This window comes from Entelurus aequoreus, linkage group LG21 (genome assembly GCF_033978785.1).
Source record: "Entelurus aequoreus isolate RoL-2023_Sb linkage group LG21, RoL_Eaeq_v1.1, whole genome shotgun sequence".
NCBI lineage: Eukaryota > Metazoa > Chordata > Actinopteri > Syngnathiformes > Syngnathidae > Entelurus > Entelurus aequoreus.
This window is the reverse complement of record NC_084751.1, coordinates 39,029,691-39,044,399: the sequence shown is the minus strand read 5'-3', so window position 1 is coordinate 39,044,399 and position 14,709 is coordinate 39,029,691. Positions and strand designations below refer to the sequence as shown.

Below are 14,709 nucleotides of genomic sequence, written 5' to 3'. Positions count from 1 at the left end.
ACTAATTATTTTACCCTACCAAAGAGAAACTGCGAGATGCAGTCAAACACAATCTGTAATGGAAAGTGAATAGGTTTACATTAGAGATGCCAGATAATATCGGACTGCCGATATTATCGGCCGATCAATGCTTTAAAATGTAATATCGGAAATTATCGGTATCGGTTTCAAAAAGTAAAATGTGAGGGTATGACAGGGTGAACATACCTTCCCTTAAGGGTATGACAGGGTGAACATACCTTCATTTGAGGGTATGACAAGCTGGACATACCTTCACTTGAGGGTATGACAAGGTGGACATACCTTCATGTGAGGGTATTACAAGGTGGACATACCTTCACTTGAGGGTATGACAAGGTGGACATACCTTCACTTGAGGGTATGACAAGGTGGACATACCTTCACTTGAGGGTATGACAAGGTGGACATACCTTCACTTGAGGGTATGACAAGGTGGACATACCTTCACTTGAGGGTATGACAAGCTGGACATACCTTCACTTGAGGGTATGACAAGGTGTACATACCTTCACTTGAGGGTATGACAAGGTGGACATACCTTCTTTGAGGGTATGACAAGGTGGACATACCTTCACTTGAGGGTATGACAAGGTGGACATACCTTCATTTGAGGGTATGACAAGCTGGACATACCTTCACTTGAGGGTATGACAAGGTGTACATACCTTCACTTGAGGGTATGACAAGGTGGACATACCTTCTTTGAGGGTATGACAAGGTGGACATACCTTCACTTGAGGGTATGACAAGGTGGACATACCTTCATTTGAGGGTATGACAAGCTGGACATACCTTCACTTGAGGGTATGACAAGGTGGACATACCTTCATGTGAGGGTATTACAAGGTGGACATACCTTCACTTGAGGGTATGACAAGGTGGACATACCTTCACTTGACGGTATGACAAGGTGGACATACCTTCATTTGAGGGTATGACAAGCTGGACATACCTTCACTTGAGGGTATGACAAGGTGGACATACCTTCACTTGTGGGTATGACAAGGTGGACATACCTTCACGTGAGGGTATGACAAGGTGGACATACATACCTTCACTTGAGGGTATGACAAGGTGGACATACCTTCACGTGAGGGTATGAGAAGGTGGACATACCTTCACGTGAGGGTATGACAAGGTGGACATACCTTCACTTGAGGGTATGACAAGGTGGACATACCTTCACGTGAGGGTATTACAAGGTGGACATACCTTCACTTGAGGGTATGACAAGGTGGACATACCTTCATTTGAGGGTATGACAAGCTGGACATACCTTCACTTGAGGGTATGACAAGGTGGACATACCTTCATGTGAGGGTATTACAAGGTGGGCATACCTTCACTTGAGGGTATGACATGGTGGACATACCTTCATTGAGGGTATGACAAGGTGGACATACCTTCACTTGAGGGTATGACAAGGTGGACATACCTTCACGTGAGGGTATTACAAGGTGGACATACCTTCACTTGAGGGTATGACAAGGTGGACATACCTTCATTTGAAGGTATGACAAGGTGGACATACTTTCACGTGAGGGTATTACAAGTTGGACATACCTTCACTTGAGGGTATGACAAGGTGGACATACCTTCACTTTTTAAAACGCCGCTGTACGGAGGGGTACACGGACGTAGGGAGAAGTACAGAGCAGTTGCGTCTCCCAGTCAACCCTCCCGATTTTCCCGGGAGACTCCCGAATTTCAGTGCCCCTCCCGAAAATCTCCCGGGGTAACCATTCTCCCGAATTTCTCCCGATTTCCACCCAGACAACAATATAGGGGGTGTGCCTTAAAGGCACTGCCTTTGCGTGCTGGCCCAGTCACATAATATCTACGGCTTTTCACACACACAAGTGAATGCAATTCATACTTGGTCAACAGCCATACAGGTCACGCTGAGGGTGGCCATATAAACAACTTTAACACTGTTACAAATATGCGCCACACTGTGAACCCACACCAAACAAGAATGACAAACACATTTCGGGAGAACATCCGCACCGTAACACAACATAAACACAACAGAACAAATACCCGGAACCCCTTGCAGCACTAACTCTTCCGGGACGCTACCATATATATATAATAATAATAATAATATACAGTATATTTCTGGTTCCTACATTATATATCAATATAGATCAATACAGTCTGCAGGGATACACATAAGCACACATGAAAAATAAATAAATAATTAATAAACACCCCCCCCCCCCCCCCGTGGGACAAATTTTCAAGCGTTGACCGGTCCGCAGTTACAAAAAGGTTGGGGACCACTGGTTTAATGCATCCAGCGGGGCATCACAACAAAATTAGGCATACTAATGTGTTAATTCCACGACTGTATATATCGGTATCGGTTGATATCGGAATCGGTAATCAAGAGTTGGACAATATCGGAATATCGGATATGGGCAAAAAAGCCATCATCGGACATCTCTAATGTAAACATATGAGCGCAACTGTATGCCCGAGACTGCGGAATGACATCTCATAAATAAAACATGCCAAATTCCTTAGGATTTAATTTAGGTGTGAGGTCGAAAGGAATCAAACTTCGTGCAACATGCCCACACACTCAGGATGAAGCCAGCGAGTGAGATGGAGGTCAGTTCATAGCTGACATGACATTTGAGTCAGCCTCTGTGGGGACAGACTGACCATTAAAAAGGTCCGGAAAATATCTCCCAACTCGCAATAAGGCCTCCCTCCCCCAAACACACACATAACAAAACCCCCATCCCCCAGTCCACCGCCCAGGTGTCAGTCTGTCAATCTGAACCAGTGGAACTCACCATCTCCATAACTTGCATGACGAAGATATCACGGAGTGACAAAACGAGCCAAATTAGACATGAAAATATGGAGTAATGTTAGTAAAACTCTGACTAACTGGAGATAATTCCATTTTGAGCTCCAAGACAGGTATTTCGCTGAAACCAGTGGCTTTTAAATGCCAGCACTATAACTGTGACATTAACCTGCAAACATGTCAACATTACTCTGGGTCCAGCTAATTTCCTTTATGGATTGATGCATTCAATTGTATTTTTGCTAAATGGTCATTTCAAAGAATAATTGTTTAATAAAATATAGATCATTTACTGTAAATATTTCTTATCTCGTAGCAGTAAGCGTTCTCCAGTCTGGAAATGCACATAGATAATCTAATCAGCTTCATCTCCGAGCATCATTAACCTCTCAGAAATGGCAGAGGACCTTCCTTATTGGTTTACATCTGAACACATGAATTCATGCACACACCTTGTCGGGTTGAAGTAGGGAAATATACACTACCGTTCAAAAGTTTGGGGTCACCCAAACAATTTTGTGGAATAGCCTTCATTTCTAAAGAACAAGAATAGACTGTCGAGTTTTAGATGAAAGTTCTCTTTTTCTGGCCATTTTGAGCGTTTAATTGACCCCACAAATGTGATGCTCCAGAAACTCAATCTGCTCAAAGGAAGGTCAGTTTTGTAGCTTCTGTAACGAGCTAAACTGTTTTCAGATGTGTGAACATGATTGCACAAGGGTTTTCTAATCATCAATTAGCCTTCTGAGCCAATGAGCAAACACATTGTACCATTAGAACACTGGAGTGATAGTTGCTGGAAATGGACCTCTATACACCTATGTAGATATTGCACCAAAAACCAGACATTTGCAGCTAGAATAGTCATTTACCACATTAGCAATGTATAGAGTGTATTTCTTTCAAGTTAAGACTATTTTAAAGTTATCTTCATTGAAAAGTACAGTGCTTTTCCTTCAAAAATAAGGACATTTCAATGTGACCCCAAACTTTTGAACGGTAGTGTATAGCTGGAGACAAACCATGTTTTTAAAGACAAACCTGCTTTTTAAAAAAAATTGGGTCTCAGAGTGACAGTTTTTTCAAATGCCGACATTGCGGTTCGTTTTAAAAACAGAGGATGCGCACAAGCAAATACAACAGTGCTTAATCACTTGTATGCCAAATGAACGTGTACATTGAAATTAAATAAAATCGATTTAATACCTTTAAAAAAATGTTTACATAATGAATGTTGTATAATACAATAAAATGTGGTATAAGCAACTACAGTTATAGTTTTATGAAGTAATGCAATAATAATGTACGGCATTTACTTCGGAGAAGAATCTCCTTTCTCCCCCCAACACATCCCACCTCCCCGGATTGTAAATAATCAAATGTAAATAATCAAATGTATATACTTGTTCTTATGCTTTCTGAGCTCACTATGTTCTCTGCTCGCTGTACATATCCTACCAAGTCAGACCTACACTGTTTCAATGTCCATTTCTCAGATGATATTACTGTTGATGACTGAAGTGCTGATATCAACCAAACCTACCCCCCCCCCCCCAACCCGCTCAACATCCCACCCCCTGGATTGTAAATAATGTAAATAATTCAATGTATATACTCTGATGATTAACTTGTGTGATGACTGTATTATGCTGATAGTATATATTTATACTTTAATTATATATATGTTTAATACATATAAAATACTGAAATTTATACTATTTGCAGACGACACAAATATATTCTACAGTAGTGATGACTATAATGAGCTCATAAATACAGTAAACACAGAACTAAACATAGTAAAAAAATGGATGGACACAAATAAATTATCTTTGAATATAAATAAAACTAAGATAGTGATGTTTGGAAATCGCAACATAATGTCTGAACAGAAAATAAGTATTGATGGTACTCAAATTGAAATTGTAAATGAGAATACATTTTTGGGAGTAATAATTGATAATAAACTATCATGGAAACCTCATGTCAGACACATTACAACAAAAATCTCCAAAAGCCTCTCAATTATAAACAAAGCAAAACTATACCTCAATGAAAATGCACTCCGTACTCTATACTGCACCTTGGTACTGCCATACCTTACATACTGTGTTGAAGTATGGGGGAATACTTACCACAACACAATTCATCCTCTGATCATATTACAGAAAAGTGCAGTGCGGATCATTCGTTGGTTATTTTGAACATACTCATAATCTGTTTATGCAATCAAAGTTGCTCAAATTTGATGACCTTGTTAAATATAATACATTAATAATCTTATATAAAGCATTTAACAAATTATTGCCGCCTAATCTACAACTTTTTTTTATAAGACGAGTGCAGGCTCATAACTTGAGAGGCTTTGGATATTTCTTATTGCCGAGAGCTCAAACCACTCGTAAACGTTTTTGTGTGTCTGTATGCGGAGTAAAACTATGGAACAAACTGGACTTACATCACAAGCAATGCCAAACTATTAATCGATTTAAACTATTATACAAACATGGGGTCTGGTTCAAATATAGAGATGAGGGTCTTTAATTTGACCTGCTGCTATACTCTGTCTCAAAGTGTTAACATGTGCTCAATGTTTCCTTACCATTATTGCTATGTTGTCTATTACCATTGTTGCTATGTTGTCTATTACCATTATTGCTATGTTGTCTATTACCATTATTGCTATGTTGTCTATTACCATTATTACTATGTTGTCTATTACCATTGTTGGTATATTCATTATTCCTACATTGTTGATACAAATTATTGTTACAGTGTAATAATTATTGTTACCTGTGGTAATGCCACTATGATACAACATCTGTATTATAATCTTTGAACAAAGTAAGAGTGAAACTCATGTGAATAATCACTGAATGGAGAACCGGGGGTGGGATTAAATAAATTATCTTCTTCCCACTCCCTTTCAGGCAAAACTGGACAATCATGCACTATATTAATTTATATTATTATGTTTTGTCAACTTGTACGTCTTTGTCATTGCCTGAAATAAATAAATAAATGGAAATGAAAAAAAAAAAAATGAATACCATGAATTGATTAACGTGGACCCCGACTTAAACAAGTTGAAAAATGTATTCGGGTGTTACCATTTAGTGGTCAATTGTACGGAATATGTACTGTACTGTGCAATCTACTAATAAAAGTCTCAATCAATCAGCCGCTAGTTAGCTAGCCATGTCGTAAAGCACTTCTTCCTGAGGGTGTTTCAGTGTTATAGCTTCACCTTTATCTTTAGTTTTTAAGCCAAAATGCGTCTGTTCTCCCTTTTCTGTCTACACATTGTGTCTGCTTGTAAGTACTCCGTGATTGTGCGCTGCCGAACATGCTCCTCTGCTCGTGAATCAGAAATGACAAGACGTGAAGACGGTGTGGAGGACCTGTACTTTTCAGAGGCGGTATAGTACCGAAAATGATTCATTAGTATTGCGGTACTATACTACAAACCCCGTTTCCATATGAGTTGGGAAATTGTGTTAGATGTAAATATGAACGGAATACAATGATTTGCAAATCATTTTCAACCCATATTCAGTTGAATATGCTACAAAGACAACATATTTGATGTTCAAACTAATAAACTTTTTTTTTTTTTTGGAAATAATCAATAACTTTAGAATTTGATGCCAGCAACACGTGACAAAGAAGTTGGGAAAGGTGGCAATAAATACTGATAAAGTTGAGGAATGCTCATCAAACACTTATTTGGAACATCCCACAGGTGAACAGGCAATTTGGGAACAGGTGGGTGCCATGATTGGGTATAAAAGTAGATTCCATAAAATGCTCAGTCATTCACAAACAAGAATGGGGCGAGGGTCACCACTTTGTCAACAAATGCGTGAGCAAATTGTTGAACAGTTTAAGAACAACATTTCTCAACCAGCTATTGCAAGGAATTTAGGGATTTCACCATCTATGGTCCGTAATATCATCAAAGGGTTCAGAGAATCTGGAGAAAACACTGCACGTAAGCAGCTAAGCCCGTGACCTTCGATCCCTCAGGCTGTACTGCATCAACAAGCGACATCAGTGTGTAAAGGATATCACCACATGGGCTCAGGAACACTTCAGAAACCCACTGTCAGTAACTACAGTTGGTCGCTACATCTGTAAGTGCAAGTTAAAACTCTCCTATGCAAGGCGAAAAAAGTTGATCAACAACACCCAGAAACGCCGTCGGCTTCGCTGGGCCTGAGCTCATCTAAGATGGACTGATACAAAGTGGAAAAGTGTTCTGTGGTCTAACGAGTCCACATTTCAAATTTTTTGGGGAAACTGTGGACGTCGTGTCCTCCGAACCAAAGAGGAAAAGAACCATCCGGATTGTTATAGGCGCAAAGTTGAAAAGACAGCATCTGTGATGGTATGGGGGTGTATTAGTGCCCAAGACATGGGTAACTTACACATCTGTGAAGGCACCATTAATGCTGAAAGGTACATACTGGTTTTGGAGCAACATATGTTGCCATCCAAGCAACGTTACCATGGACGCCCCTGCTTATTTCAGCAAGACAATGCCAAGCCACGTGTTACATCAACGTGGCTTCATAGCAAAAGAGTGCGGTACTAGACTGGCCTGCTTGTAGTCCAGACCTGTCTCCCATTGAAAATGTGTGGCGCATTATGAAGCCTAAAATACCACAACGGAGACAGTTGAACAACTTAAGCTGTACATCAAGCAAGAATGGGAAAGAATTCCACCTGAGAACCTTCAAAAATGTGTCTCCTCAGTTCCCAAACATTTACTGAGTGTTGTTAAAAGGAAAGGCCATGTAACACAGTGGTGAACTTGCCCTTTCCCAACTACTTTGGCACGTGTTGCAGCCATGAAATTCTAAGTTAATTATTATTTGCAAAAAAAATCATTGTATTCCGTTTATATTTACATCTAACACCATTTCTCAACTCATATGGAAACGGGGTTTGTAATACCGGTATACCGTACAACCCTACATGTAAGACCATTTTGACATATTGTCAGGGAAAGTACGATGTAATGATTCGTTTTTTACAACACGTGGAAGTTGAATGCTATTGTAGATTGTGTATAAAATATGCACATTCATTCGCTAACTTAATTGTTCTCCTGATTCTGGCAGGAAATCGATCTGAGCTCCAGAGAGCGATTAGTTTCACATAAACTGATAACCAGTATATAAACTAAACGGGTGACTGTGTCAGAGAGGGAGGAGTGCAATATGGAGGTCACGGGGCAATAGATCACTGGTCAAAGTCAAATCCCTGATGTGAATATTTATGCACATGCTTTTCTCACAGTGAAACAGATGAACAGTCAGAGGTCATAATGTGATTGATGAGGGGTGGGCGCTTGCATGTTTGGATCAGAGAGTGGGGAATTTCAAACTGAGAGCCACATTTTATAATTTTTTTGGTTTAAGGTGAGTATTAACAAGCGAGGATATAAATCCAGTTGCAGCTCTAGCAGTAAAGAAGAAGTGTAGAGAGTAGTCTAGGTCCATTTCTCACCACGGACATCTTTATTTAAAGTAGGGCTCTAGATTCAAATGAACCAATATCTATTGACAAAGCATCAGTCGGCCATAATGGAGTGTGAGTTAGAGTTGTAAACATGTCACATTAACACCGAGAGGGTAATTAGAGCAGGAGTTTGGTGGGAGGAAACAGACAAGGGGAGGAACCGAGGAGTAAAAGGAAGAGCGTGGAATCGTAACAAATTGGAATATTGTAATTTACCGTGCCGATTCAACTGCCTACACCGCCATTAACAGGCTTTCTACTGTCTTTCTTCCTTCCACCCGCCACCCTCTCTTTGTCTGTTTTAACTTGAGTGAAGGTAAATCAATGTTAGAGACTTAGTTAAAGGATGAAAGCTCAATCAGCCAGGCTGCACAGAGTGGGAAAGAATGAAGAAAAAGAGTGGCACAATAAGCATACGCGGAAAAACAGAAACTATAGAGTTAATACAAATCTAATACAATGAATATCTTTTGAGTAGAGCTTCACTCGCTCCGCCGTCGTACTGCCAGTGACTCTATATCTCATATAGAAACACATGGCCTTAATCGATGCACATTTGCTCCACCACGGTCATTCATTTATTCATTCCGTAATGCTTATCCTGTGCCGACTTGGTGGGGTGGGTAAACTGGACCTGACCCTGGTCAGTCACAAGGTGACAACCACCACCAGCACAATAGATTTGAAATAAAACTCAAGATATTACAAACCCCGTTTCCATATGAGTTGGGAAATTGTGTTAGATGTAAATATAAACGGAATACAATGATTTGCAAATCCTTTTCAACCCATATTCAGTTGAATGCACTACGAAGACAACATATTTGATGTTCAAACTCATAAACTTTATTTTTTTTTTGCAAATAATAATGAACTTAGAATTTCATGGCTGCAACACGTGCCAAAGTAGTTGGGAAAGGGCATGTTCACCACTGTGTTACATGGCCTTTCCTTTTAACAACACTCAGTAAACGTTTGGGAACTGAGGAGACACATTTTTGAAGCTTCTCAGGTGGAATTCTTTCCCATTCTTGCTTGATGTACAGCTTAAGTTGTTCAACAGTCCGGGGGTCTCCGTTGTGGTATTTTAGGCTTCATAATGCGCCACACATTTTCAATGGGAAACAGGTCTGGACTACAGGCAGGCCAGTTTAGTACCTGCGCTCTTTTACTATGAAGCCACGTTGATGTAACACGTGGCTTGGCATTGTCTTGCTGAAATAAGCAGGGGCGTCCATGGTAACGTTGCTTGGATGGCAACATATGTTGCTCCAAAACCTGTATGTACCTTACAGCATTAATGGCGCCTTCACAGATGTGTAAGTTACCCATGTCTTGGGCACTAATACACCCCCATACCATCACAGATGCTGGCTTTTCTACTTTGCGCCTATAACAATCCGGATGGTTCTTTTTCTCTTTGGTCCAGTGGACACGACGTCCACAGTTTCCAAAAACAATTTGAAATGTGGACTTGTCAGATCACAGAACACTTTTCCACTTTGCATCAGTCCATCTTAGATGAGCTCAGGCCCAGCGAAGCCGACGGCGTTTCTGGGTGTTGTTGATAAACGGTTTTCGCCTTGCATAGGAGAGTTTTAACTTGCACTTACAGATGTAGCGACCAACTGTAGTTACTGACAGTGGGTTTCTGAAGTATTCCTGAGCCCATGTGGTGATATCCTTTACACACTGATGTCGCTTGTTGATGCAGTACAGCCTGAGGGATCTTAGGTCACGGGCTTAGCTGCTTACGTGCAGTGATTTCTCCAGATTCTCTGAAGCCTTTGATGATATTACGGACCGTAGATGGGGAAATCCCTAAATTCCTTGCAACAGCTGGTTGAGAAAGGTTTTTCCTAAACTGTTCAACAATTTGCTCACCCATTTGTTGACAAAGTGGTGACCCTCGCCCCATCCTTGTTTGTGAATGACTGAGCATTTCATGGAATCTACTTTTATACCCAATCATGGCACCCACCTGTTCCCAATTAGCCTGCACACCCGTGGGATGTTCCAAATAAGTGTTTGATGAGCATTCCTCAACTTTATCAGTATTTATTGCCACCTTTCCCAACTTCTTTGTCACGTGTTGCTGGCATCAAATTCTAAAGTTATTGATTATTTGCAAAATAATAATTACCAGTTTGAACATCAAATATGTTGTCTTTGTAGCATATTCAACTGAATATGGGTTGAAAATTATTTGCAAATCATTGTATTCCGTTTATATTTACATCTAACACAAATTCCCAACTCATATGGAAATGGAGTTTGTAGACTATCAATCAATCAATCAATCAATGTTTATTTATATAGCCCTAAATCACAAGTGTCTCAAAGGGCTGCACAAGCCACAACGACATCCTCGGTTCAGAGCCCACATCAGGGCAAGGAAAAACTCACAACCCAGTGGGATGTTAATGTGAATGACTATGAGAAACCTTGGAGAGGACCGCAGATGTGGGTGACCCCCCCACCCCTCTAGGGTAAAAACCGGATGCAATGGACGTCGAGTGGGTCCAGCATAATATTGTGAAAGTCCAGTCCATAGTGGATCTAACATAATAGTGAGAGTCCAGTCCATAGTGGGGCCAGCAAGAGACCATCCCGAGCGGAGACTGGTCAGCAGCGCAGAGATGTCCCCAACCGATGCACAGGAGAGCGGTCCACCCCGGGTCCCGACTCTGGACAGCCAGCACTTCAAGACTAGACCTCAAGCTTCGGAGGTTTGACTTAATTATTGTATTTACCATTTTACAAATCAAAGCCATTCTATGTTGAATGTCAAAATTGTTTTGATGGACTGAATTGTATCTGAATATCAGAGTTATTAGGAAATACACCTCCATTTTTAATGTAGTGGCAAAGCTTTTGTACGCCCCACTTTTTGTTTGATTCGGTTTTTGATGGGAATATTCGCCAAAAGCTTTCCCCGGTTTTTGTATACAGTCTATATCAGGCCTGGGCAATTATTTTGACTCGGGGGCCACATTTAGAGAAAAAAATGTGTCTGGGGGCCGGTATATCTATTTTTAGGAACACTTATACAAAACCTCACAATAATGTCTGATAATGGCTAAAAACGTTATGACAGACCGCCTTAAAAAACGTAATGGAATTTTAGATTTTTCTATGAACGATAAAACACTGAACATTGACAAAATATGAATATCACACCCCCTTTCGATCGACATATTTTACAATCAAGTGAAACACAACAAAAATGCAACACACAGTGAAATATGAACGCGAGGGGTACAAAATAAACCCACCTACAATCTGATATATCTGATACATCACTAAGCTTTAGAACTTTGTTGTGAAAATCTCCTTCCGCGTCTGTGGAAACGCTTCCCGCCCACACTGCTTGGTGCCTCGTCTGAGCTGCTGTGACATAGATTACCATAGTAACTAATTAGATGACCATAGTAACTAATTAGATTACCATAATAACTAGTATATCATGCAAAAGCGCAGATTCCAACCATTGAAATACTTTGTATAGTTCAAGACTTACGGTCATTTGAAAACATTGCTGCACATCATAATGGCAGCTACACTTTCCATTTTAAAGATCTAAAAAAATTATTTGGGAATGTCTGGCGGGCCAGATTGAAAAGCTTAACGGGTCGCATGTGGCCCCCGGGCCTTAATTTGCCCAGGTCTGGTCTATATTAACAAACGTGTGCGTTTTCCCGCTTATCAATCTAGAAAATCGAGTACCCCACAATAAGCGTCCTGTACAATGGTGACGCAGTCTCTGTGCTTTTTTTAAAAAAAAAATTATTAGTACAGCTGCAAAATAAGGCCAAAGAAAGTTGTGAGTTGAAGCATAGGGTCACATGCTGTAGGGTTGTGTAGTCACAGTTAATTAAAAATGTGAGAAACACTCAAATTCAAGAAAAAGAAAAAAAGTATAAAAGTAGCGTCCGAGTGGCTCTCTCCTTCCATGTTCTGCAACAAAAGTCTTCAATAAAGATAAGTAATGGTAAATGTTGATATATCCATTTAATTGCATTAGTATTTTGTACTGCTTTTTGCATATAAAACTATAATTATTATCTATTAATATGCTTTAGTTTAAATATTTTGGGTGCAAGCGACAGATTAACTTGATTTACCTTATTTTCCGGACCATAGGGCACACCGGATTATAAGGCGCACTGCCGATGAGCGGGTCTAGTCAGGTCTATTTTCATACAAAAGGTGCACCGGATTATAGGGCGCATTAAAGGGGTCATATTATTATTATTTTTTTCGAAATGGAAAACACTTCCTTGTGGTCTACATAACAAGTAATGGTGGTTCTTATGTTATGTTTTACAGATCATCTTCAAGCCGCTTTCTTCAGGATGCACCATTTTGTGGGCGGTCTTATTTACGTGGCTCACCTTCGGCAGCGTCTTTTCCCCGTCATCTGTGTTGTAACGGTGTAGCGTGCAAGGACGGGAGTGGAAGAAGTGTCAAAAGATGGAGCTAACTGTTTTAATGACATTCAGACTTTACTTCAATCAATAACGAAGCAGTATCTCCTCATCCGTGGCTCACTAGTGCAACAACAACTAGTGCAACAAATGTGTCCCGTGAAAAACCGTCCGCCCGGAACTCTCTAATAACTAAAGTTCCTTGGGTGAATAATGTAAACTCACTACACCGGTATGTTTTAGCGCTTTCATGGCGAGTTTACTGACAGATATAACTACGAACTTTACAATACTTAATATTAGAAATGGCAACAGGGGAGGATGAATGTCCCATAACAAGAAGATAGAGAAAAAGAAGAAGCCGTCGGTATGGACTACAAAGGCGGACGCGCAAATTTTCAGGATTTATGCAGATCCCAAATACAGATCAGAAGGTAAGAAAAGTTGCTGTTGCATAATATTGCGAAACAAAACACCAGATAATGTCTTACCTTACACACACACCATAATAATACTCGTATGTTGAAGCACAGTACAATCCATCAAGCCGTGCGGCTTCATAGCTTACCAAAGTCGTACTAAAACATTTTGATAGATTTTTGAGCGCCGTGTGTAATGTTCTATATTTTCAATGGAACATTTGAAATTTTGGTGTTGTTTACTTGAGTCATATTGCAGCCTACACGCATCTCTTATGTGTGGATGCCATCTACAGGTCACACTTATCATTTCACCAGGTACCAAATAAAATAGCTTCGAGGTCGGTAAGCACAACCAAAATTATTCCGTACATTACAAGGCGCACTGTCGAGTTTTGAGAAAATGAATGGATTTTAAGTGTGCCTTATAGTCCGAAAAATACGGTACATTATTTCTTCTGGGGAAAAATGCTTCGGCTTTCGCATGATTTAGTTTGTCTGACGTTTTGGAACATATTACAAACAAAAATAACAAGTTACCACTGTAGATGAATAAATCTGATTAAAATTGATCGTTTAAAGTGTGTTAGGGCTGCAACAACTCATCGATTAAAATCGATTATAAAAATAGTTGGCGATTAATTTAGTCATCGACTTTTTATTTTTATTTTTTTTATAAACTGCAACATTTACAAACAGCTGAGAAACAATAATCAAAATAAGTATAGTGCCAGTATGCTGTTTTTTTTCTTCCAATAAAATACTGGAAAGAATAGAAATGTAGTTTGTCTCTTTTATCCGGTTATTAATCGATTAATCGAAGTAATAATCGACAGATTAATCGATTATCAAATTACTTGTTAGTTGCAGCCCTAAAGTGTGTACCCTAAACACATTTCTCAACATATTAAAAACTTAAATTGTACTGTGTAAACGCTTGATGTCAAATGATTGCGGTAAAATGTTCTAAGGCAGTGTAGACTTGTATTTTGCAAAACAGATTTGGGGGGTTTTAAGCAACAAAAAAAAATGACAATCTGTCAGGACAGTTTGAATTAATTCCGGCATTATTCATTATGAATAGACAGACACTTTCAGTCACTACTTGGACATTGACAGTAGATGCAATTGTCCAAAGAAAGCACAGAATGGACGGTTTCCCTCTGTATCCTTTCCACAACCACTTTCTTTTGTCATCATTTGTCCATCCTTCTTTCCATCCTTGGCTCAATTTCCCCCCTCCTTCCTGTACATTTCTGCTCTCGCCATATGAAAACATAAATCTATACACTGCCATATAGACTACTGTACCCGCCTTCTCTCTGGGTAGACAGCTCTCATTTATCACGAACACACAGCGCTGTATGCCAACAACAACAATCCATCTTACAATTTCATGACGGAGACAGGTGGAGTAGGAGATGGGGTGGATAGAGAGAGAAAAACAGACTGAATGCGAAAAGGATAAAGGAGAGAGTGAATGAAGGGGGCTAAAACTCAA

At 39.8% G+C, this 14,709-nt stretch overlaps 1 protein-coding gene across 2 annotated transcripts in view; it reads right to left on the bottom strand.

The window, feature by feature from the left end:
* Positions 1-14,709, bottom strand: part of LOC133638740 (WD repeat-containing protein 7) — a 591,313-nt gene that overhangs the window by 424,208 nt on the left and 152,396 nt on the right. The gene's annotated exons all lie outside the window — the stretch shown is intronic.